At 47.0% G+C, this 23,493-nt stretch overlaps 1 protein-coding gene across 3 annotated transcripts in view; it reads left to right on the forward strand.

Annotated features, from left to right (window-relative positions):
• The first annotated feature begins 12,865 nt into the window (after positions 1-12,865).
• Positions 12,866-23,493, forward strand: part of ITSN2 (intersectin 2) — a 295,187-nt gene continuing 284,559 nt past the window's right edge. For 2 of the 3 annotated variants that reach the window (XM_075341157.1, XM_075341158.1), the window contains exon 1: positions 12,868-13,218. The gene's annotated coding sequence lies outside the window, so the exon portion shown is untranslated. Of the gene's footprint in view, positions 13,219-23,493 lie in introns of all 3 variants that reach the window. The other variant, XM_075341160.1, reaches the window with a different exon arrangement.

Consider the following 23,493-nt stretch of genomic DNA (forward strand, 5'->3'; position numbering starts at 1 on the left):
TTGACTCCTATTAACGAAGATGGGATGACTGGAATAGTTTTATATAAGGTATTACATAAATAAATATTATTTATAACTACTTAAAAACCTTTTCATAGCATGAATCCTTTTATTTAAACCTTCAGTCATGCTTTCTTGACAATATGCTTATATTCCTAGAATGGAAGCCTGTTAACATGGTTGAGATTTGTTTACGTTAATTGTTCTTCCTTTTACCCACTCCCTCTTCACCTTGTTTTTCCTTGCCTCCACCCTCCTCCCACTTTTCATCCCCAATAAAGTAATTACTTTACCTCCCCCTCCCCACTCCCTTCTCTTTTCCTATACCTCTTTCCCCCCAGATAAAAAAGTTTTATTCATACAATAGATCTCCACATGTATTGAAATAATGGCATGCTACGCATAATATCTTGATTGTGTGGATTTGATGTTATTCTGTTAACCTTGTTTTAATAAAAATATATGAAAACATAGGCAGAAAGCTGCTAATCTGTTGTGGGGGTGTAGCTAGGGCATTTTTGTGAATTTTCAGAATGAGATAATAAGTAGGAAGACCTGGATGAAGTTCCTTGATAGGATTATCATGTTTGTACGTAGTGATATCCTCCCTGACTTGTACTGAGTATTTTATATCTTTATCAGGCTGTATCTATGTAACCAACTAGTGTGGCAATTTTTGCTTTTTAATGAATTTTATAATTATTAATAAAAGAAGGGAATTTTGTTTACTTACCGTAAATTCCTTTTCTTCTAGCTCTAATTGGGAGACCCAGACAATTGGGTGTATAGGCTATGCCTCCGGAGGCCGCACAAAGTATTACACTTAAAAGTGTTAAGCCCCTCCCCTTCTGCCTATACACCCCCCGTGCTCCCACGGGCTCCTCAGTTTTGGTGCAAAAGCAAGAAGGAGGAAAAGATTATAAACTGGTGTAAAGTAGATTCAATCCGAAGGAATATCAGAGAACTGAAACCAAACAACATGAACAACATGTGTACACAAAAAAACAGGGGCGGGTGCTGGGTCTCCCAATTAGAGCTAGAAGAAAAGGAATTTACGGTAAGTAAACAAAATTCCCTTCTTCTTTGTCGCTCTATTGGGAGACCCAGACAATTGGGATGTCCAAAAGCAATCCCTGGGTGGGTAAAATAATACCTCGTAATAGAGCCGTAAAACGGCCTCTTCCTACAGGTGGGCAACCGCCGCCTGAAGGACTCGTCTACCTAGGCTGGCATCCGTCGAAGCATAGGTATGCACCTGATAGTGTTTCGTGAAAGTGTGCAGGCTCGACCAGGTAGCCGCCTGACACACCTGCTGACCCGTAGCCTGGTGCCTCAAAGCCCAGGACGCGCCCCCGGCTCTGGTAGAATGGGCCTAGAGCCCTGAGGGAACCGGCAGCCCGGTAAGCTTCGAGAATTGGTTCCTTGATCCACCGGGCCAGGGTTGATTTGGAAGCCTGTGACCCTTTACGCTGGCCAGCGACAAGGACAAAGAGTGCATCCGAGCGGCGCAGGGGCGCCGTACGAGAAATGTAGAGCCTGAGTGCTCTCACCAGATCTAACCAGTGCAAATCCTTTTCACATTGGTGAACTGGATGATGACAAAAAGAGGGTAAGGAGATATCCTGATTGAGATGAAAGGGGGGTACCACCCTTGGGAGAAATTCCAGAACCGGACGCAGAACCACCTTGTCCTGGTGAACACCAGGAAAGGGGCTTTGCACGACAACATTGCTAGCTCAGACACTCTCCGAAGTGAAGTGACTGCTACTAGGAAAATCACTTTCTGCGAAAGGCGTGAGAAAGAAATATCCCTTATTGGATCGAATGGTGGTTTCTGAAGAACCATCAGCACCCCGTTCAGATCCCAGGGTTCTAACGGCCGCTTGTAAGGATGAACGATGTGACAACCCCCTGCAGGAACGTGCATACCTGTGGAAGTCTGGCTAGGCGCTACTGGAAAAAACACAGAGAGCGCTGAGACTTGTCCCTTAAGGGAGCCGAGCGACAAACCCTTTTCCAGTCCAGATTGAAGGAAGGACAGAAAAATGGGCAAGGCAAAAGGCCAGGGAGAAAAACCCCGAGCAGAGCACCACGACAGGAAATTTTTCCACGTCCTGTGGTAGATCTTGGCGGACGTTGGTTTCCTAACCTGTCTCATAGTGGCAATGACCTCTTGAGATAATCCTGAAGACGCTAGATCTAGGACTCAATGGCCACAGTGTCAGGTTGAGGGCCGCAGAATTCAAATGGAAAAACGGCCCTTGAGACAGCAAGTCTGGTCGGACTGGTAGTGCCCACGTTTGGCCTACCGTGAGATGCCACAGATCCGGGTACCACGACCTCCTCGGCCAGTCTGGAGTGACGAGGATGGCGCGGCGGCAGTCGGCCCTGATCGTGCGTAACACTCTGGGCAACAGTGCCAGCGGAGGAAACACATAAGGGAGTTGAAACTGCGACCAATTCCGAACTAAGGCGTCTGCCGCCATAGCTCTGTGATCGTGAGAGCGTGCCATGAATGCCATGACCTTGTTGTTGTGCCGGGACGCCATTAGGTCGACGTCCGGCCTCCCTCAGCGGCAACAGATCTCCTGAAACACGCCCGGGTGAAGAGACCATTCCCCTGCGTCCATGCCCTGGCGACTGAGAAAGTCTGCTTCCCAGTTTTCGACGCCCGGGATGTGAACTGCGGAGATGGTGGAGACCGTGGCTTCCACCCACATCAAAATCCGCCGGACTTCCTGGAAAGCTTGCCGACTGCGTGTTCCGCCTTGGTGGTTGATGTAAGCCACCACTGTGGAGTTGTCCGACTGAATTCGGATCTGCTTGCCTTCCAGCCACTGCTGGAACACTTTTTAGAGCAAGATACACTGCCCTGATCTTCAGAACATTGATCTGAAGCGAGGACTCTTGCTGAGTCCACGTACCCTGAGCCCTGTGGTGGAGAAAGACTGCTCCCCACCCTGACAGACTCGCGTCCGTTGTGACCACCTCCCAGGATGGGGGTAGGAAGGATTTCCCATGCGATAATGAAGTGGGAAGAAAGCCACCCCCTAAGGGAAGCTTTGGTTGCCTGAGAGAGGGAGACGTTCCTGTCGAGGGACGTCGGTTTCCTGTCCTATTTGCGTAGGATGTCCCAATGAAGAGGACGCAGGTGAAACTGCGCGAAAGGAACTGCCTCCATTGCTGCCACCATCTTCCCCAGGAAGTGCATGAGGCCCTTCAAGGGGTGTGCTTGACCTTGAAGGAGAGATTGCACCCCTTTCTGTAGTGAACGCTTGTTGATCAGCGGAAGCTTCACTATCGCCGATAGGGTATGAAACTCCATGCCAAGATATGTCAGCGATTGGGCTGGTGTCAGATTTGACTTTGGAAAATTGATGATCCACCCGAAACTCTGGAGAGCCCCCAGAGAAGCGTCGGGGCTGTGTTGGCATGCCTCTTGAGAGGGTGCCTTGATCAGCAGATCGTCCAAGTAAGGGATCACCGAGTGACCCTGAGAGTGGAGGACCGCAACTACTGTAGCCCTGACCTTGGTGAAAACCCGTGGGGCTGTAGCCAGGCCGAACTGCAGTGCCACGAACTGCAGGTGTTCGTCTCCTATGGTGAAGCGCAAGAAGCGTTGGTGCTCTGGAGCCACCGGTACGTGGAGAAAAGCATCTTTGATATCGATCGATGCAAGGAAATCTTCTGGGGACATTGAGTCGATGACGGAGCGGAGGGTTTCCATCCGGAACCGTCTGGTCTATACGTGTTTGTTGAGCAGTTACGGGTCCAGGACAGGACGGAAAGACCCGTCCTTCTTTGTAACCACAAACAGGTTGGAGAAAAACCCGTGACCCTGTTGCTGAAGAGGAACAGGGACCACCACTCCTTCTGCCCTCAGGGTGCCCAGCGCCTGCAGAAGAGCCTCGGCTCGCTCGGGAGGCGGGGATAACCTGAAGAATCGAGTCGGGGGACGAGAGGCGAACTCTAACTTGTAACCGTGAGACAGAATGTCTCTCGCCCAACGGTCTTTTACCCTTGGCAGCCAGGAGTCGCAAAGGCGGGAAAGCCTGCCACCAACCGAGGATGCGGATTGAGGAGACCGAAAGCCATCAAGAAGCCGCTTTGGTAGCGGCACCTCCGGTGGTCTTTTTGACTTAGACCGCCATGAATCGGAGAGCCCTTGATCTATTCAGAGGCCTTTTGGACGAGGAGAATTGGGACCTGCCCGCGCCCCGAAAGAACCGAAACCTCGACTGCCCCATCCTCTGTTGGGGTCTGTTCGGTTTGGGCTGGGGTAAAGATGTATCCTTTCCCTTGTATTGTTTGATGATTTCATCCAAACGTTCGCCAAACAGTCGGTCGCCAGAAATTGGCAAACTGGTTAAACGCTTTTTTGGAAGCAGAATCTGCCTTCCAGTTCCGTAGCCACAAGGCCCTGCAGAGTACCACCGAATTGGCGGAAGCAACCGCCATACGGCTCGCAGAGTCCAGGACAGCATTAATAGCGTAAGACGCAAATGCCGACGTCTGTGTGGCTGCGTCAATTTGCGCTTGACCTGCTGAGATAGCTTGTAGCACCCATACGGCTGCAAATGCTGGTGTAAAAGAAGCGCTGATAGCTTCATAGATGGATTTCAACCAGAGCTCCATCTGCCTGTGAGTGGCATCTTTGATTGATAGACGCTATAAGATCGTTCACTATGGCGTCCCCGTCAGGCGTATCAAGATTGAGAGCGGCCTCAGGATCAGAATCCTGATCAGCTGTCTCCGCTTCATCATCCAGGGATTCCCCCCGCTGAGACCCTGACCAATATGAAGATGTCGAGGGAATTTCCCAGCGAGCTCGCTTAGACGGTCAGGGGCTGGGGTCTGTATCAGAGACCTCACTCTGGGATCTATGAGACACCCCGGGGAGACCTCTGGTCCAACTGAGGTGGGCCAGGGAGCAATGATTCAACAGTGCCCCTGTGCTGAGATACCGGTCTGGATTGCTCAGTGGATCCTGCCGGCAGAGGGGTCGTACATGCGGCACATGCAGCATAGTAAGCCTGTGGTTTGGCGCTCCTGCCTTTTATGGGCGCCATGCTGTTGACTTCCCTGAGCAACACAATATATATACAGAATCAACTGTGCACCATACAGTGTAAAGCATATCTTATAAACATATGATTTAAAATTACACTCCTGCACAAATGTGGCTAGCACCACAGATGCTGCATACCCCCCGCATAAAGCGGTTGTGAGGCCACCAGGGTCCCTGCCTGGGTCTGTCAGAATTTGTCCCCCTCTGCAGCATTCAAGGAGCTGACAGGAATGGCTGCCGGCTTCTGAGGAGAGGACAGTGAGGGGGGTGGAGTATGCAAAGCATGCTCCAGCCCTCAGTGCTGCTCATCCTGTGCAGCGTCCCGCCCTTCCCCTGCTTGTCAGGGCTGTGGGCGGGAAGAAGAAAGACTAGGCCGCAAAAGCCGGGGACTCGAGTAATAAACGCGGCCGCCGTAAAAGCGCGGCCGCGCGGAAGTCCCCGGCGCACTACAAGTCCCAGCCGCGCCTCAGTGTCAAAACATGGCGGCGGCGGTCAGCGCGGTAGTCTCCCTACATAAACACACTCAGCGATGCTGAGTGTGTAATGGCATGGCTGCCGGCGTCCTGAGAGAGGAGGAAGCCGTGGGCGTGACCCTTAGAAAGTGCGGGAACTGGTGCCTCACAGTGCAGTGAGGGGAGTGGAGTATGCAAAGCATGCTCCAGCCCTCACTGCAGCTCGTCTGTAAAGCGTCCCGCCCTTCCCCTGCCTGTCAGGGCTGTGGGCGGGAGGAGGAAACACTAGGCCGTACAAGCCGGGGACTCAAGTAATGAGCGCGGCTGCCATAAAAGCGCGGCCGCGCGGAAGTCCCCGGCGCACTACAAGTCCCAGCCGCGCCTCAGTGTTAAAAAACATGGCGGCGGCGGTAGTACGGTAGTCCCTCTACATAAACACACTCAGCGACGCTGAGTGTGTAATGGCACATTAACCCGGTCAGCGCCGCGGTCCCCGGTGCACTAGCACACCCAGCAATGCTGGAGTGTTGCTGTGCGCGGTCCCCACAGGGACACAGAGTACCTTCAAGTAGCAGGGCCATGTCCCTGAACGATACCCGGCTCCTATCCAGCAGAGTCTTAGGAGCTGTGGATGGAGCACGGACTCAGTGCCTGGAGACCGGTAAGATCCCACTTCACCCAGAGCCCTGAGGGGGATGGGGAAGGAAAACAGCATGTGGGCTCCAGCCTCCGTACCCGCAATGGATACCTCAACCTTAACAACACCGCCGACAAGAGTGGGGTGAGAAGGGAGCATGCTGGGGGCCCTATATGGGCCCACTTTTCTTCCATCCGACATGGTCAGCAGCTGCTGCTGACCAATCTGTGGAGCTGTGCTGTGCGTGTCTGACCTCCTTCGCACAAAGCAAAAAACTGAGGAGCCCGTGGGAGCACGGGGGGTGTATAGGCAGAAGGGGAGGGGCTTAACACTTTTAAGTGTAATACTTTGTGCGGCCTCCGGAGGCATAGCCTATACACCCAATTGTCTGGGTCTCCCAATAGAGCGACAAAGAAAGGATATTTTATTATTTATTTTGGTTGTCACTTCTTCTGTCCTGAATATTATACACACTCAGGCAGTCAGTTTTTACCATCAGTTTGGGGTTTCTCCAGCTTCTCCTATCAGCTTGTGTAAATCGGACAGCAGACGAATGGCACACAGAATTTTCTTGGACTGCACACTAACCCATAGTGCCTCATTGATCCATCCAACACATCACTTTTTAAAACGGATCCATGTCACTAGCCCATGAAATTCCAAGCAGGTCCTATGCTCATCCATTTGCAGATCTGACTCTAAAGTATATGTGGGTACAGAAGAAATTATGAAGATAGAAAGTTAGACTAGCAACTAACTAAATCACTATCTGTGTGGTTGGAACCATGAATACCAACGGTCCTGCAATGCCCTGAACATGAAGCGACATACAGTTGTGAATTAGAAGAACTATACTACATTTCTATTTGGAGGTATTTCCTAATATTATTATTACACCTACTACATATTGGGATCGGATCTTGAAGATGAGGTTTTTAGCTGATACATTGTTAAGAGCCAATGGATAAAATAGTTCAGACAATCTAACTGCTTCAGTGAGAAAAAATAGGGACGAGAAAAAATGGAAGTAACTAATATGACATCTGAGAGAAAAAATCTGTCCATTACTCTGAACGTTAACACTTACACATATGACTGAATTTCCCCTTGAAGGGGTAATCCGGTTACACAAGTAACAACCTCTCCATAGGATAGGAGATCACATACAGATCGTGGGGATCCAATCACTGGACCCAGCAATAATTATCAGAATGGGAATTTTTTTAACTTTTATGCCCATAACTAAATGGAGTGTGCCAAGAGAGTGCAAAGCAGAAATCAAAGCAAAAGGTGGCTACTTTGAAGAACCTAGAATATGACATATTTTCAGTTGTTTCACACTTTTTTAAGTATTTCATTCCACATGTGTTAATTCATAGTTTTGATGCCTTCAATGTGAATCTACAATTTTCAGTCATGAAAATAAAGAAAAATCTTTGAATGAGAATGTGTGTCCAAACTTTTGGTCTGTACTGTATATAGAACAGGGCATCAAGACCTCCTCAGTTATCGCCCTCATTCACTTGTATATTACAACAAAGCGATTCTCACAATTTATGAAAATCCGCACAAAGGCAAATTTTGAATTTTTATAGTTGGGGAGCCAACAGGATACATTTATCCCTATTAATGCACTCTACTATATCCTCATATCAAATTTTGTGAGGGAAAGGATAGGATCATAATTTGTCTATGAACTTAATTAATTGAGTGCTCATCTATGAACGCAATAATCAATATAATTAATTCTATATATTGCCCCAATCCCTTCTTAAATTAATTTCACAATACCCAGGAGATACATTATTTATCAATATATACGTCAGGATTTAGCTACGAGGATTCTACTTTATTAAATGCTTCTCTATGAGTACATTTCTCAATATAGGTGTTTGTGTATATTGCACCAATCCCTTCTTGAACTTTTTGCACAGTATCTATGACCTTGCCATCTGGATCACATGCTATACCCTGAACCTATTTCTTGTATATCCACATATAGACCAAGCTAGTTAGAAGTTTCCGCATAAACCTTTCACTGATAGCATATATTTCCTTTTACTTATGGCACATGTGCTTCATTATTGTATCAATTGCTGCTATTGTTCCATTATAAATTATCATTTAATGCACTTGGAATTTTTTTTTACGTTTTCCAGTACACTATATGGTAAAGCCTGTGGTTTATTTTAAAAGTACAACTCGTCCCGCAAAAAACAAGCCCTCATATGGCAAAATTGATGTTAAAATAAAAAAGTTACGGTTCTCAGAAGAAGGGGAGCAAAAAAAACAACAAAAAACACGAAAGACGGAAAATCGCCCGAGGATGAAGGGGTTAATAGGAATAAATCTGTCCTGTTGGCTCCCCAACTTTATAAAAATTAAATATCAGGGTGATAACTGAGGTCTTGATACCCGTGGCTCAGTGGTTAGCAATGCAGTTTTTCAATTTGTATGTTCTCCCCGTGTTTGCGTGGGTTTTCTCCAGGTACTCCGGCTTCCTTCCGCACTCCAAAGACATACAGAGAGGGACCTTAGATTGTGAGCCTCAATAGGGACAGTGTTGCTGATGTATGTAAAGTGCTTTGGAATTAATGGCGCTATATAAGTGAATAAATATTATTATTATTATACCCTGTCCTATTTACAGTATATCTGAAAACATTTATCCCTATATCAGTATCCAAGCGATATATTGACTTGGTAGGCTTACCAATAATTTTATTTTGGTGGAGGTGTCATAAATAAATGTGAAATATCAATAATAAAGGTTGTTTTATTGAAATATTTTTGTCCCCCTAAGCCAGTAAAATATATTAAATTTGTGGCCACTTTATGAGTCCTATAGGTCCTCAACAGTGAAGTTTTAAAAACGCAAGTAACCTAATTTACATAGTAGGTGCAGAAATTGGGAAAGCAGCCTTAACCCCTTCAATCAATCTTGCCATGTAAGAGCTTGTTTTTTGTTGGACGAGTTGTACTTTTGAATGAAACCATTAGTTTTACTATATAGTGTAGTGCAAAATGGGAAAAAAAATTCCAAGTGGGATGAAATTGCAAAAAAAAGTGTGATTGCATGATGGTTTTTGGGGTATTTTATTCAGTGCTTACTATATGGTAAAACTGATAAATTGATGCAATGCCTCAGATCCGTACGAGTTCGTAGACACCAAACATGTATAATTTTATATAATGGGTTAAAAAAAATTTCAGAAGTTTGCCCAAAAAAAACAGTAGCCCATTTTCCGAGACCCGAAACATTCTAATTTTTCGGGATCTAGGGTCCTTGATGGCTTATTTTTGGCGTCTTGAGCAGGCGTTTTTAATTATACCTTTTTTGTGCAAATGCTACGTTTTTGCATTTTAAAAAATTCATGCGGGGACCAAATATACGTAATTTTGGCGGTTTTTTTCTCGACACTCTGCCATCTACCGATCAGACTGATTTTATATTGATTGGGCGATACCAAATTTGTGTATATTTTTGGGGGGAAAATGGGGAGTGATATGAACTTTTAGCCCAGCTGTCACATTTTGACAGCGAAAACGAAGTGGCGCGCAGGTGGATAGCGAATCCACCTGCGCCTGTTAGCCCCACATGTCTGCTGTTCACATCATCAGACATGTGCATGGATCACCACCGGCTCATCGCAGCAGCCGGCGGTGATTACCACGACATGACCGATGACATACCAGTACATCATTAGTCATGAAGGGGTTGGGTTTCAGTTCTGTGGCATGTAATGTTCTTGAAATATTTGCCTCCAAAAATGGAATACAAAGCAATTATTAATTTATTGCCAAACAAAAACAGCCACTACAGAGTACGGATCTGCACTGTTCTAGAGCTGTATACTGTGCACTTCTTGCGGCCATGGGAAGTTTTCACCAGCACTATCGTTGGGTAGATACGACTTTTTGATAACTCTTTTTAGCATTAGGAATTTTCACAGAATATTGGGTCTGATTCATCAAAGCTATTTCTTCAGTATTCTGGCGTAAAGTTATGAAAAGTTGCATAATTTGCAAAACTTGAGGCTTCATCAAATTTATGTGACTTTTGGCGTTTTGAAGACATTTTTGCCAAACTCTGAAAAAGATGGAGGAGCTAGTCCAGGAGAGGAGCGTGACGACCACTGCTTGTCAAATTCATGAAGAGCGGTGGATTTCAAAACATCTCTCTCTCATTAAATAAAAAAACTGCTGGCCAAGCAAGCTATCTCTCTATTCTGTTATTTCTGTCTATTCTCTGGTTTTCCTTATCTATTCTATATGTTCAATTTATTCTATATGTTCTTTCCATCTATGCATTATATATGTTCTTTCTATCAATTATCCTATTATATTTTGTTTTTCCTTTAAAAAACGCAGTAATAAAATCACAGCAAAATTGCTGGAAAAAACTGTTTTTGGTTTTTTTGTCAAACGCAGTATTTACAGTTGTCAGTCTGCCAGAGGGAGCAGTTTTGTTAACGAACGAAAAAACTGCAGTGTGCTCATGACTATATACTATATAGTCATGACATATATGACTAATATGTCTCTTCAAGACTGTCTGCATCCCTGTCTGAGAGGAAAATGGTCTAACTGTATCTGCACGTCGCCTCATAACTTTCTTCAGGAGTGTCTCTCTGTGTGAGAGGAAAATGGCTGTATTAGACAGAGGACATAAGTCTCTTCATGACTGTCTGCCTCCCTGTCTGAGAGGAAAATGGCCTAACTGTATTTCTGCAATTCGCCTAATAAGTCTCTTCATGACTGTCTGCCTCCCTCTCTGAGGAATATAGCCTAATATCCTACACGCCGCCTCATAAGTCTCTACTGTCTGCCAGTGCCTCTCCGTGTGAGAGGAAAATGGCTGCATTAGACAGAGGACATAAGTCTCTTCATGACGGTCTGCCTCCCTGTCTGACAGGAAAATGGCCTAATTGTATCTGCAGTTCGCCTTATAAGTCTCTTCATGACTGTCTGCCTCCCTGTCTGAGAGAAAAAAGGCCGAACTGTATCGCAGGTCGCCTTATAAGTCTCTTCATGACTGTCTGCATCCCTGTCTGAGAGGAAAATGGCCTAACTGTATCGCAGGTCGCCTCATAAGTCTCTTCATGACTGTCTGCCTAACGGTCTGCGAGGAAAATAGCTTAACTGTATCGCAGGTCGCCTCATAAGTCTTTATGACGGTCCGCCTCTCTGTGTGTGAGGAATATAGCCTAACTGTATCCTACACGCCGCCTCATAAGTCTCTACATGACTGTCTGCCTCTCCGTGTGAGAGGAAAATGGCTGCATTAGACAGAGGACATAAGTCTCTTCATGACTGTCTGCCTCCCTGTCTGAGAGGAAAATGGCCTAACTTTATTCTAGGAGCTTCATAAGTCTCTTCATGACTGTCTGCCTCCCTATCTGAGAGGAAAATAGCCTAACTGTATCGCAGGTCGCCTCATAAGTCTCTTCATGTCTGCCTCCCTGTCTGAGGAAAATGGCCTAACTGTATCGCAGGTCGCCTCATAAGTCTCTTCATGACCGTCTACCTCCCTGTCTGAGAGGAAAATAGCTTAACTGTATCGCAGGTCGCCTCATAAGTCTTTATGACGGTCTACCTCTCTGTGTGTGAGGAATATAGCCTAACTGTATCTTACACGCCGCCTCATAAGTCTCTACATGACTGTCTGTCTCTCCGTGTGAGAGTAAAATGGCTGCATTAGACAAAGGACATAAGTCTCTTCATGACTGTCTGCCTCCCTGAGAGGAAAATGGCCAACTGTATCGCAGGTCGCCTCATAAGTCTCTTCATGACTGTCTGCCTCCCTGTCTGAGAGGAAAATAGCTTAACTGTATCGCAGGTCGCCTCATAAGTCTTTATAATGGTCTGCCTCTCTGTGTGTGAGGAATATAGCCTAACTGTATCCTACACGCCGCCTCATAAGTCTCTACATGACTGTCTGCCTCTCCGTGTGAGGAAAATGGCTGCATTAGACAAAGGACATAAGTCTCTTCATGACTGTCTGCCTCCCTGAGAGGAAAATGGCCTAACTGAATCGCAGGTCGCCTCATAAGTCTCTTCATGACGGTCTGCCTCCCTGTCTGAGAGGAAAATAGCTTAACTGTATCGCATGTCGCCTCATAAGTCTTTATGATGGTCTGAGTCTGTGTGAGGAATATAGCCTAACTGTATCCTACACGCCGCCTAATAAGTCTCTACATGACTGTCTGCCTCTCCATGTGAGAGGAAAATGGCTGCATTAGACAGAGGACATAAGTCTCTTCATGACTGTCTGCCTCCCTGTCTGTGAGGAAAATAGCCTAACTGTATCGCAGGTCGCCTCATAAGTCTCTTCATGACTGTTTGCCTCCCTGTCTGAGAGGAATATAGCCTAGCTGTATCCTACACGCCACCTAATAAGTCTCTACATGAATGTCTTCCTCTCCGCGTGAGAGGAAAATGGCTGCATTAGACAGAGGACATATGTCTTTTCATGACTATCTACATCGCTGTGTGAGAGAATAATGGCCGCGTTCCCGTCCTCCCAGCCTATTTATACCGCCCCACCTCCTTCTTCCCACAATGCACCAGGCGCAGCACGAAAATATGACCCCCGTCTCCAGAGAGGAGTAGGAGGAGCTTGTGGAGTACCAGGAGGAGCCTGGTGTGACGGACGTTAGTGGAAGCCACACCCCCTGCTGCCAGTTTGTTCACTTTTGTAATGTGCTAATGATGCTGTTAGTCACGAGTGAACACAGGGCAGAACCGGTACCAGTCTGTAGGGGGCGCCTTGTATTCTTCCCCCCCGGCAACCTGTTGCGCAAGGAAAATTTCTATTACAGCCCGCCCGCAGTAAAATTCTCACAGCTACTATACGTCAACCTACAGAACAACGCTGCACCTGCCCGCGCCCGCCCGCCCGCCTCCACTGTCAGCGCAGCACCTTGTCATTGGGCCGCGGTGACGAGTGCGCACTCGGAGCTGGTTTGTCCTGTGTGGCTTCCTGTAGTCAGAGGTAGAGACGGGGCACGGAGAGACTGGCAGCGGCAGGAAGAGGAGCAGAGACGGCGGCGGTGCCGGAGGTTAGTACTGGGGAGGAGGACGGGGACATGTACGTGCCCTGGTGACGATTACCCGGCTGTGCGGCCACGGCTGTCCTGTGTCTGTACACTGTGTGAGCAGGTGACCGGTTATACCTGTGCTCGGTGCACGACATGTCCTGTGTGTACACTGTGTGAGCAGCTGACATGTCCTGTGTGTATACTGTGTGAGCAGCTGACAGGTCCTGTGTGTACACTGTGTGAGCAGCTGACAGGTCCTGTGTGTACACTGTGTGAGCAGCTGACAGGTCCTGTGTGTACACTGTGTGAGCAGCTGACATGTCCTGTGTGTACACTGTGTGAGCAGCTGACATGTCCTGTGTGTACACTGTGTGAGCAGCTGACATGTCCTGTGTGTACACTGTGTGAGCAGCTGACATGTCCTGTGTGTACACTGTGTGAGCAGCTGACATGTCCTGTGTGTACACTGTGTGAGCAGCTGACATGTCCTGTGTGTACACTGTGTGAGCAGCTGACATGTCCTGTGTGTACACTGTGTGAGCAGCTGACAGGTCCTGTGTGTACACTGTGTGAGCAGCTGACAGGTCCTGTGTGTATACTGTGTGAGCAGCTGACAGGTCCTGTGTGTATACTGTGTGAGCAGCTGACAGGTCCTGTGTGTATACTGTGTGAGCAGCTGACAGGTCCTGTGTGTACACTGTGTGAGCAGCTGACATGTCCTGTGTGTACACTGTGTGAGCAGCTGACATGTCCTGTGTGTACACTGTGTGAGCAGCTGACAGGTCCTGTGTGTACACTGTGTGAGCAGCTGACAGGTCCTGTGTGTACACTGTGTGAGCAGCTGACAGGTCCTGTGTGTACACTGTGTGAGCAGCTGACAGGTCCTGTGTGTACACTGTGTGAGCAGCTGACAGGTCCTGTGTGTACACTGTGTGAGCAGCTGACATGTCCTGTGTGTACACTGTGTGAGCAGCTGACAGGTCCTGTGTGTACACTGTGTGAGCAGCTGACAGGTCCTGTGTGTACACTGTGTGAGCAGCTGACAGGTCCTGTGTGTACACTGTGTGAGCAGCTGACAGGTCCTGTGTGTACACTGTGTGAGCAGCTGACAGGTCCTGTGTGTACACTGTGTGAGCAGGTGACAGGTTCTGTGTGTATACTGTGTGAGCAGGTGACAGGTTCTGTGTGTATACTGTGTGAGCAGGTGACAGGTTCTGTGTGTATACTGTGTGAGCAGGTGACAGGTTCTGTGTGTATACTGTGTGAGCAGGTGACAGGTTCTGTGTGTATACTGTGTGAGCAGGTGACAGGTCCTGTGTGTACACTGTGTGAGCAGCTGACAGGTCCTGTGTGTACACTGTGTGAGCAGGTGACAGGTTCTGTGTGTACACTGTGTGAGCAGGTGACAGGTTCTGTGTGTACACTGTGTGAGCAGGTGACAGGTTCTGTGTGTATACTGTGTGAGCAGGTGACAGGTTCTGCGTGTATACTGTGTGAGCAGGTGACAGGTTCTGCGTGTATACTGTGTGAGCAGGTGACAGGTTCTGCGTGTATACTGTGTGAGCAGGTGACAGGTCCTGCGTGTATACTGTGTGAGCAGGTGACAGGTCCTGCGTGTATACTGTGTGAGCAGGTGACAGGTCCTGCGTGTATACTGTGGGAGCAGGTGACAGGTCCTGCGTGTATACTGTGTGAGCAGGTGACAGGTCCTGCGTGTATACTGTGTGAGCAGGTGACAGGTCCTGCGTGTATACTGTGTGAGCAGGTGACAGGTTCTGCGTGTATACTGTGTGAGCAGGTGACAGGTCCTGCGTGTATACTGTGTGAGCAGGTGACAGGTTCTGCGTGTATACTGTGTGAGCAGGTGACAGGTCCTGCGTGTATACTGTGTGAGCAGGTGACAGGTCCTGCGTGTATACTGTGTGAGCAGGTGACAGGTCCTGCGTGTATACTGTGGGAGCAGGTGACAGGTCCTGCGTGTATACTGTGGGAGCAGGTGACAGGTCCTGCGTGTATACTGTGGGAGCAGGTGACAGGTCCTGCGTGTATACTGTGTGAGCAGGTGACAGGTCCTGCGTGTATACTGTGGGAGCAGGTGACAGGTCCTGCGTGTATACTGTGGGAGCAGGTGACAGGTCCTGCGTGTATACTGTGTGAGCAGGTGACAGGTCCTGCGTGTATACTGTTTGAGCAGGTGACAGGTCCTGCGTGTACACTGTGTGAGCAGCTGACAGGTTCTGTGCGTATACTGGGTGAGCAGGTGACAGGTTCTGTGCGTATACTGTGTGAGCAGGTGACAGGTTCTGTGCGTATACTGTGTGAGCAGGTGACAGGTTTTGTGCGTATACTGTGTGAGCAGAACAATGTATAAAGAAAAGAGCTACATATAACAGGGAGCACACCCACAATAGTATATATATATATATATATATATATATATATATATATATATATATATATATATATATATATATATATATATATAAAAGGCAGTCTTTATTGTAACAGCAAGAATAAAAACACTAAAAAATGTGACACACAAGATAACACGGCCTGAAACCCCTTGTGACCCCCGTCATGTACACAGCATGAGCAATAATATGCGATAATGAAGACGTCATACATATAACCTATAAATCATGCAAAATTGTATAAAGGCTGATGAAATATCTCACATAAATGCACAATGCCAACTGGCTTGTACACAATCAGAAAAACCTGCTTAGAAGATATATATAACCATATAGTAACAGTGCCCACTGGCCATGAAAAACAGTCATATCCCAAAGGAAAATATATATATAGACGGCAGACAGTACCAATATATGTCAGTGGAGCAGTATCACCTCCCAGACCACATATAAGGCAAGCAGTTATCCCTCCACAGGCAACCACTATATAAAATGTGGCAGCCAGATAATGGCAAAGAACTATACCATGTGCAAGTAAGCGAGGCAAATAAGCAAGGCCAAAGGAGGTACACAGGGGACAGAGAATACCGTGGGGGACCCACGCGTATCGCCGCACAGCGGCTTCCTCAGGGCAAGTGTGTACATCGTAGCCTACAACAAAGAGGGTATATAAGCCTATTAGATTAGAAGATCATGAGAATCACCTGTGTGGAGGCTGGCAGTAGAACCCATTCATGACCATATGGGAGCGCATATTACAGCGGCTGTAATGCATATAGATGCGCGCCGCCATCTTGGAAATTCCGCGCATATACTGTGTGAGCAGCTGACAGGTCCTGCGTGTATACTGTGTGAGCAGCTGACAGGTCCTGTGTGTATACTGTGTGAGCAGGTGACAGGTTCTGTATGTATACTGTGTGAGCAGCTGACAGGTCCTGTGTGTACACTGTGTGAGCAGCTGACAGGTCCTGTGTGTATACTGTGTGAGCAGCTGACAGGTCCTGTGTGTATACTGTGTGAGCAGCTGACAGGTCCTGTGTGTATACTGTGTGAGCAGCTGACAGGTCCTGTGTGTATACTGTGTGAGCAGCTGACAGGTCCTGTGTGTATACTGTGTGAGCAGGTGACAGGTCCTGTGTGTATACTGTGTGAGCAGGTGACAGGTCCTGTGTGTATACTGTGTGAGCAGGTGACAGGTCCTGTGTGTATACTGTGTGAGCAGGTGACAGGTCCTGCGTGTATACTGTGTGAGCAGCTGACAGGTCCTGTGTGTATACTGTGTGAGCAGCTGACAGGTCCTGTGTGTATACTGTGTGAGCAGCTGACAGGTCCTGTGTGTATACTGTGTGAGCAGCTGACAGGTCCTGTGCGTATACTGTATGAGCAGCTGACAGGTCCTGTGTGTATACTGTGTGAGCAGGTGACGTGTCCTGTGTATTCTGGGGCTCATCCGCTTTTTCAGGAAAATTATTCCCTTTAAATGCAGTAATTGAGGTTAACAGTAGTTTTTGCATTTTGGTTTAATTACAAATGTTGCATCTTTTTGCTTTTTACAGGTAATTTCTTTCCTCCATGTGAACCTCTAATGTAATCTGGTCATAAATCAGCAGAAAAACTCTCCTATTGGACAGACAGAATGAGCTCACTGACAGATCTTCAGTTACCTCATTCTGCAGCCGGCAGTAACATACCAGGAGGCAAATGGTGCAACATTGTTATTGGATCCCAATTACAGAAATGTTAATTAGATCTGATAGTGATGTTTGGTCTGTGCCCCCCGATCACCCGCCTCCCCCCTGTGTGTGATACATGCAGTACTGACACCAAGGAACAACATCCGCTGCAGACAAATCCCTCATATAATCCGTTTCCCAGTCCGGAGGGCTCCTTGCATAGAAATCACTTAATGGGATCATTCAGTTTATTAAATCCCTCTGTACAAATCCTAGTAGGGTAATGGGTTAATGCCAGGGATCCTATCCTGGAGGGGTTGTTCACTAAAATTGGGTACATGGGGGTCTTAAAAAAAAAAAAGAAATTATATATATAATATGTATGATGGACATATACCTTTCTGTCTGACCTGGAAGAGAAAACAAGGAAAAAGTTATATTTTTAAAAACCTTTTCCATCTCGGATGCAATGTAATGGCTGCAGCCAATCAAACCTTTTGAATCTCCATTCAAAAGGTTAGACCGTCTTATTTTGTAATTCCCAGGAAAGTCCATTTGTGACATAAATAAGCAACTTGAAAACTACACCAGCCAGGGGCCACTGAGGGTCTTGAAAATAATCTCTGGGCCGCTGAGGGTCTCGGTGGGGGGGGGAGAAGGGGGTGGCTTCAGAGGCTCTCGGGCCTGTGATGGTAACACCACGGCTAGCCCCATAGCTGCTCTCTGCAGAGTTTGCTCTCTCCGCCCTGGGTGCATTTGCCCCATGTACACCTTTCTTTTTTTTTTTTTCTCTTACGCTATACAAACCTACCGATTGTGTGGAGTATAGCGATACCTCACAGTCCCCAGGGTTTCCTTTACTGTCAGATATGAACCTGTATTAGAAGCGTAAAAAGATTGTTTCCAGTCACCCGTACCCATCTGTGTCTGCAGTGTAATGTGTTGTGTGGTTAGTACTTTCTGTTTTCCCCTCAGACCCACCGCCACGTGATGTCACTACAGATCACTGCTATACAGCAACATTTAGTTGTGCTCCAATTACTGGAAAATTGCTATATTGTCACCTCACTAGTCTGTAATTTCCTGTGCAATGTAAAATTGTAAAAAATAAATAAATCCCACAGTGCCTAGCGTTTTGTACATGTTGCATGGTTTCCTGTGACTCCCCCATCCCCCTACCCCCATCCCCATTAAAAAAGAAAACACAGTTTTACTTTCCGGGCTATATGCAACTTCTTTTGGGTTTGGAATTCTCTAAAAATAAGAAACTTTTCCATCTTCATGAGCAAGTCACAACCCCTGGGTCCGGCGCAGGTGCTACTGATAACATCACATCTCCGTGGCCCGTGATTGGCTGTAGTGGTCAAATGACTTGAACAATGCATCTGACTGCTGCAGTCAATCACAGGCTGCAGTGGTCTGATTAGGGTCAGCACACATAGCGAGTAATACGGAGCGAGTGGAATGCGATAAAAAAATCACATGGGTCATTCTAAAAAAAAACCCAATGATCCTTGTAGAGAAAAATGTGCTCTTTCAAATGATAACAGAATTAATATATTTTAGGGGTACCCTTTTTGGGAAATTTGACCTAAAAATAGGTAAAATTCGTATTTTTTAAGTTTTTCATCATATGTGAGTGTGAATATTTCCACAAATACATATGCTTTGACCGTGATATTGCAGCAATGCAAAGTCATGAAGATGTTTGTTGTACAGGGTAAAGCACCAGTTCCTATTGGTTTTTGGTCTTGAGTTATATATGGGCAAAGTTTGGCATAAATTTTATGCGAGGCGTTTTGCAAGCTACTTTGACACAAAATTGCGGCCAAAATATTGTTTTGTCATAGCCGGTAATAATTTTATCGCGTTTAGCAGCAAAAGTTGAACTAGTATACCAAATTTCAGCATCATAGCCAGTATAGAACTCTAATGGCTATGTGCCAAAGTTTGCAAAATCCTCTTAGCTGAAGACGCAGGCTTGGGGGGGGCCTCCAGTGAAAGGTCAACAGTGTCCAATATATTTGAGATTTGGCCCTAAAAATTTACAGAACCTCTTTTCAAACATACATGAACATCCTTATAAATTTTCAGCAAAATCGGAGAACGTCGAGTGGGGACGATTTTTAAAACTGGTCCACTTGACACGGAATGACCCACATTCCACTTGGACCAATATTACTCTATGGGGCAGCTCCCATGATCGATTGTGTTTTGTTTGTTTGTTTGTTTGTTTTTTTTCTCAGCCCTAATCGGACCGAGAAAACAATTGCAGCATTCTGCGGGTGGAATGCGATCCTGTTTCACTCGCACCCATTCAAGTCTATGGGGGCGAGAGAAACATCGCACTGCCCTCGCATTACAGCAGCGTGCAATGCGATTCTCAAATCAGCCGGCAACGGAGGTGTAAAGGCCGCTTTACACGCAGCGATCTCGCTAGCAAGATCGCTAGCGTGCGTACCCGCCCCCATCATTTGTGCGTCACAGGCAAATCGTTGCCCATGGCGCACAACATCGCTTGGACCCGTCACACTACTTACCTGCCTAGCGACGTCGCTGTGACCTTCAAACCGCCTCCTTTCTAAGGGGGCGGTTCGTTCGACGCCACTAAGCGGCTGCCCAATAGAAGCGGAGGGGCCGAGATGAGCGGGACAAACATCCCGCCCACCTCCTTCCTTCCTCATTGCGGGCCGCGGCAGGTACGAGGTTGTTCCTCGTACCTGCGGTGTCACACGTAGCGTTGTGTGCTGCCGCAGGAACGACGAACAACCTGCGTCCTACAACCGCAACGATATTTGGGAACTGGACAGCGTATTAACGATAAGGTAAGTAAAATTGCTCGGTAACAGTCGTTCGTGCATTTCACATGCAACGATGTCGCTAACGAGGCCGGATGTGTCTCACAAATTCCGTGACCCCAACGACATCGCGTTAGCGATGTCGTTGCGTGTACATCGGCCTTTAGGCTATGTGCGCACGCTGCGGATTTACCGCAGAAAATGTGTCTAACATTACTGCAGTCGATTCCCCAGCAAAACCTATGGGTTTAAAAAATGCTGATCGCACACTGTGGGGTTTTTTTTATACCAGCAGATTTTCCACTGTGGAATTAATGAGCATGTCACTTCTTTTCTGCAGGTACCTGCAGTTTTTTCATAGATAATAATAAAAGTCCGCAGGGACGAACCTGCGAAAAATCCGCGGCAAATCTGCACCAAACCATGGTAAAACATGGTAAAACCGTATGCAGATTTCAATGTGCAGACAGGGCCAATATAGTATTTGAAGTGGGACTCTAAACATTGTAAATTATGTTATCATACACACCCTGCAAAAACTAAGAGCGATTGTCGCATCATGACTATGTTGATCTAGTGAAGGAAGAGGACACAAAAAAGAAAACAAGCACTTGTTTGGGTGGAAGCTGCGCATGGTAAGGCTGGTGTCACATCTTTGGTATTTTGCCGGGATCCGGCACAAATACAGTACAGTTACATTCATTTACAATGGAAGTGCGACACCATGCGGACACATGCGGTTGTGTATGAAGCATGTGTCCGCATGGTGTCGCGCTTCCATTGTAAATGAATGTAACTGTACTGTATTTGTGCCGGATCTGGCTTCCGGCAAAATACCTGAGATGTGAAACCAGCTTTGTACGCCAGAAGAAAGGAACATTGGAATTGACTTTAGGTCCAGCTGCTGTCATCCGGTGGAGTTGAGAAGTCTGGGCAAATCCATGCTTTGTTCATTTTGATATGTCTGCCTGTCCGCATTGTCAGTTGTCAAGAGGGTGCGTCTATCAGTTATCATGCCCCTGGTGGCACTAAAAACTCAGACAAAATGCTAGCTGCAGGGCAGGCGAGCGCCTCCAAAGCATAGAGGACCGTTAATGCCATGTGTTCAGCTTAGATACCCAATAGTTGTACAACATGGAGCAATCATGTAGGACGGTGCCACAGTCGGCTAGGTGCTCCTTCACCATCTTCATAAACTTTTTCCCTTCTTGTCACACTACCCTGTGCATCAGGGCCTGGGAGGATCTACGGTAATGAAACTGTCCCAGATCTTTGATAGTGTTCCCTTGACACTATTATTCCTGCTGTGTCTCCCTCCTATCTACTTCTTGATTGTCCAAAGAACTATGCCCTCTGCAGCGTTGTCAGATGGGAATTTTTTTCCGTGCTATAATGTGAGTCACGGGAATGGCAGCGGGACATAAAGTCTGCCATGTGTGCCAGACTGCCAACAGGCAAGACTTCCCTGTCCCCACCAGGAGGACGACTCTTTATCTCCTCCTCCTGGTCCTCCTCTTCAGGCCATCCACGCAGCACAAGCAACCATCTTCTGTTCCTCCTCAGCCTCCTCCTCATTATCTCCCAATCCACACTGAACAGACAGGATGAAGCTGGGTAGTATCACCCTGTGTACTATTCTCCTCCATCTCCTCCTGTTCCGTACATAAGGTTTCCTCTTTAATTGTGAGCATTTAGGTAGACGCAGAAGCGGTATGGTAACACTGATTATGCCATCATTGCCGCTCACCATCTTGGTTGTTTCTTCAAAGTTTTGGAGAACTGCACAAATGTCAGACATCCATGGCCACTCGTACTTTCTTATGTGTGGAGACTGACTGTAATACAGACGGGCAGATCGCATACCAGTCAGTGAGCTGGCATTTGTAAGCGCTGGTGCACCACTGCCAGACCGGCAACTGCTCTAGGTGACTTGTGGAAATAAGCGCACACGTTGTGTATCTTTACAAGTAGGTTATGCAAACCTGAGTAGGTTTTCAGAAAGTGCTGAACCACTAAATTGAGTCGGTGGGCCAGGTATGGGCCATGTGGTAGTTTCCTAAGCTTCAGAGCCGCCACTGGGGTACGGCCATTATCACACACGACCATGCCTGTTTGGTGGTTTAGCGGAGAGAGATACAGATCTGTCTGGTGTGTTCGACCTTTCCACAACTCTGCATCGCTGTGCTGTTTGTCACCTAAAGATATCAGTTTCAGCAGAATCTGTTGCCGCCTCATCGAGGCAGCGCTGCCAGCTTGTGACTGATAGGGATAACAATTTGGAGATGGAGGATGAGTTGCAGGAACTGGTGTAGGAGGTGGGAGAAATCTTGATTTGACTAGGGCCCACAATTCTCTGCATCGGTAGTATATGTGCCGTCTTGGGGTCTGACTCAGCCCTGGCCTCCACTAGGTTCACCCAGTGTGCCATCACGGAAATGTAGCATCCCTGTCCACAAGCACTTGTCCACGTGTCGGTGGGTCACTGAACCTACCTAAAAATCGCGTTGGTCAGTGTATGGGTGACGTTATGGGACACGTGCTTGTGTAAGGCGGGGACGGCACAGTGGGAGAAATAGTGGCGACTGGGGACCAAGTCCTGAGGGTCGGCCACTGCCACCAGGTTGCGTTTTATCTATGTTTTTCTTGGTTTTGGATTTGCTTACTAGATCAGTTTCGAATGGAAAATAAATAGCAGTCAGTTAACATTTCCATTTTCGATAGACTCTCATGTTAAAAAATAAAAACAAAAAACGGATACTGCAAAAAATTTGTTTGTTTCAAACCGGACAAAAAAAGTTTTGTTTGCTTAACTTTTTTGGTAACAGATTGCTGCTGGATCCGTTCTAACAGCTGATTGCTGGACATGTGAACTCAGCCTTTAGTGTTATTGTTAGAGAATAAAATCTATTTAAATTGGCTCTGAAAGGACTTTTGGTTGTACGTGGCAGCAACTACATACAGAAAGGCCATATTCTCTGACCAGATTCCTCTAAACACTGTGCGTTTTCCAGCAGCTCACCCTACTCTAACCAGCCAAGAGCGGTGTTCTTACAATTATCCCTGAAAAGAACTGTTGGTTTAACGTAGCGGCAGCAAGGGCTATAAAGGTATAAAACACTGTAACACACTGTCCCTTCTCCAGTAGAAACTTTATTTCCGGGTACAGTGCACCGATCATGGCGTTACCAGGTTTTGAATAGACCCGATGACGCAATGCGGCCGACCAATCATAGTAATGCCAGTAGCAAAGATGGAAAGATGGCTGCGGTATTACCATGATTTTCAGGCAATCCCCACATTTTTAATTCCTGAAAAACCGCCCAAACCTGCAGCACGGAGACAGTATACTGCTCTATCACCCCTGATATTCTGCCCCGATGCTTGATTGAGTAACGAGCAGTGCCAAGCACGCTC

The sequence above is a fragment of the Anomaloglossus baeobatrachus genome, chromosome 3 (assembly GCF_048569485.1).
Source record: "Anomaloglossus baeobatrachus isolate aAnoBae1 chromosome 3, aAnoBae1.hap1, whole genome shotgun sequence".
Lineage (NCBI taxonomy): Eukaryota > Metazoa > Chordata > Amphibia > Anura > Aromobatidae > Anomaloglossus > Anomaloglossus baeobatrachus.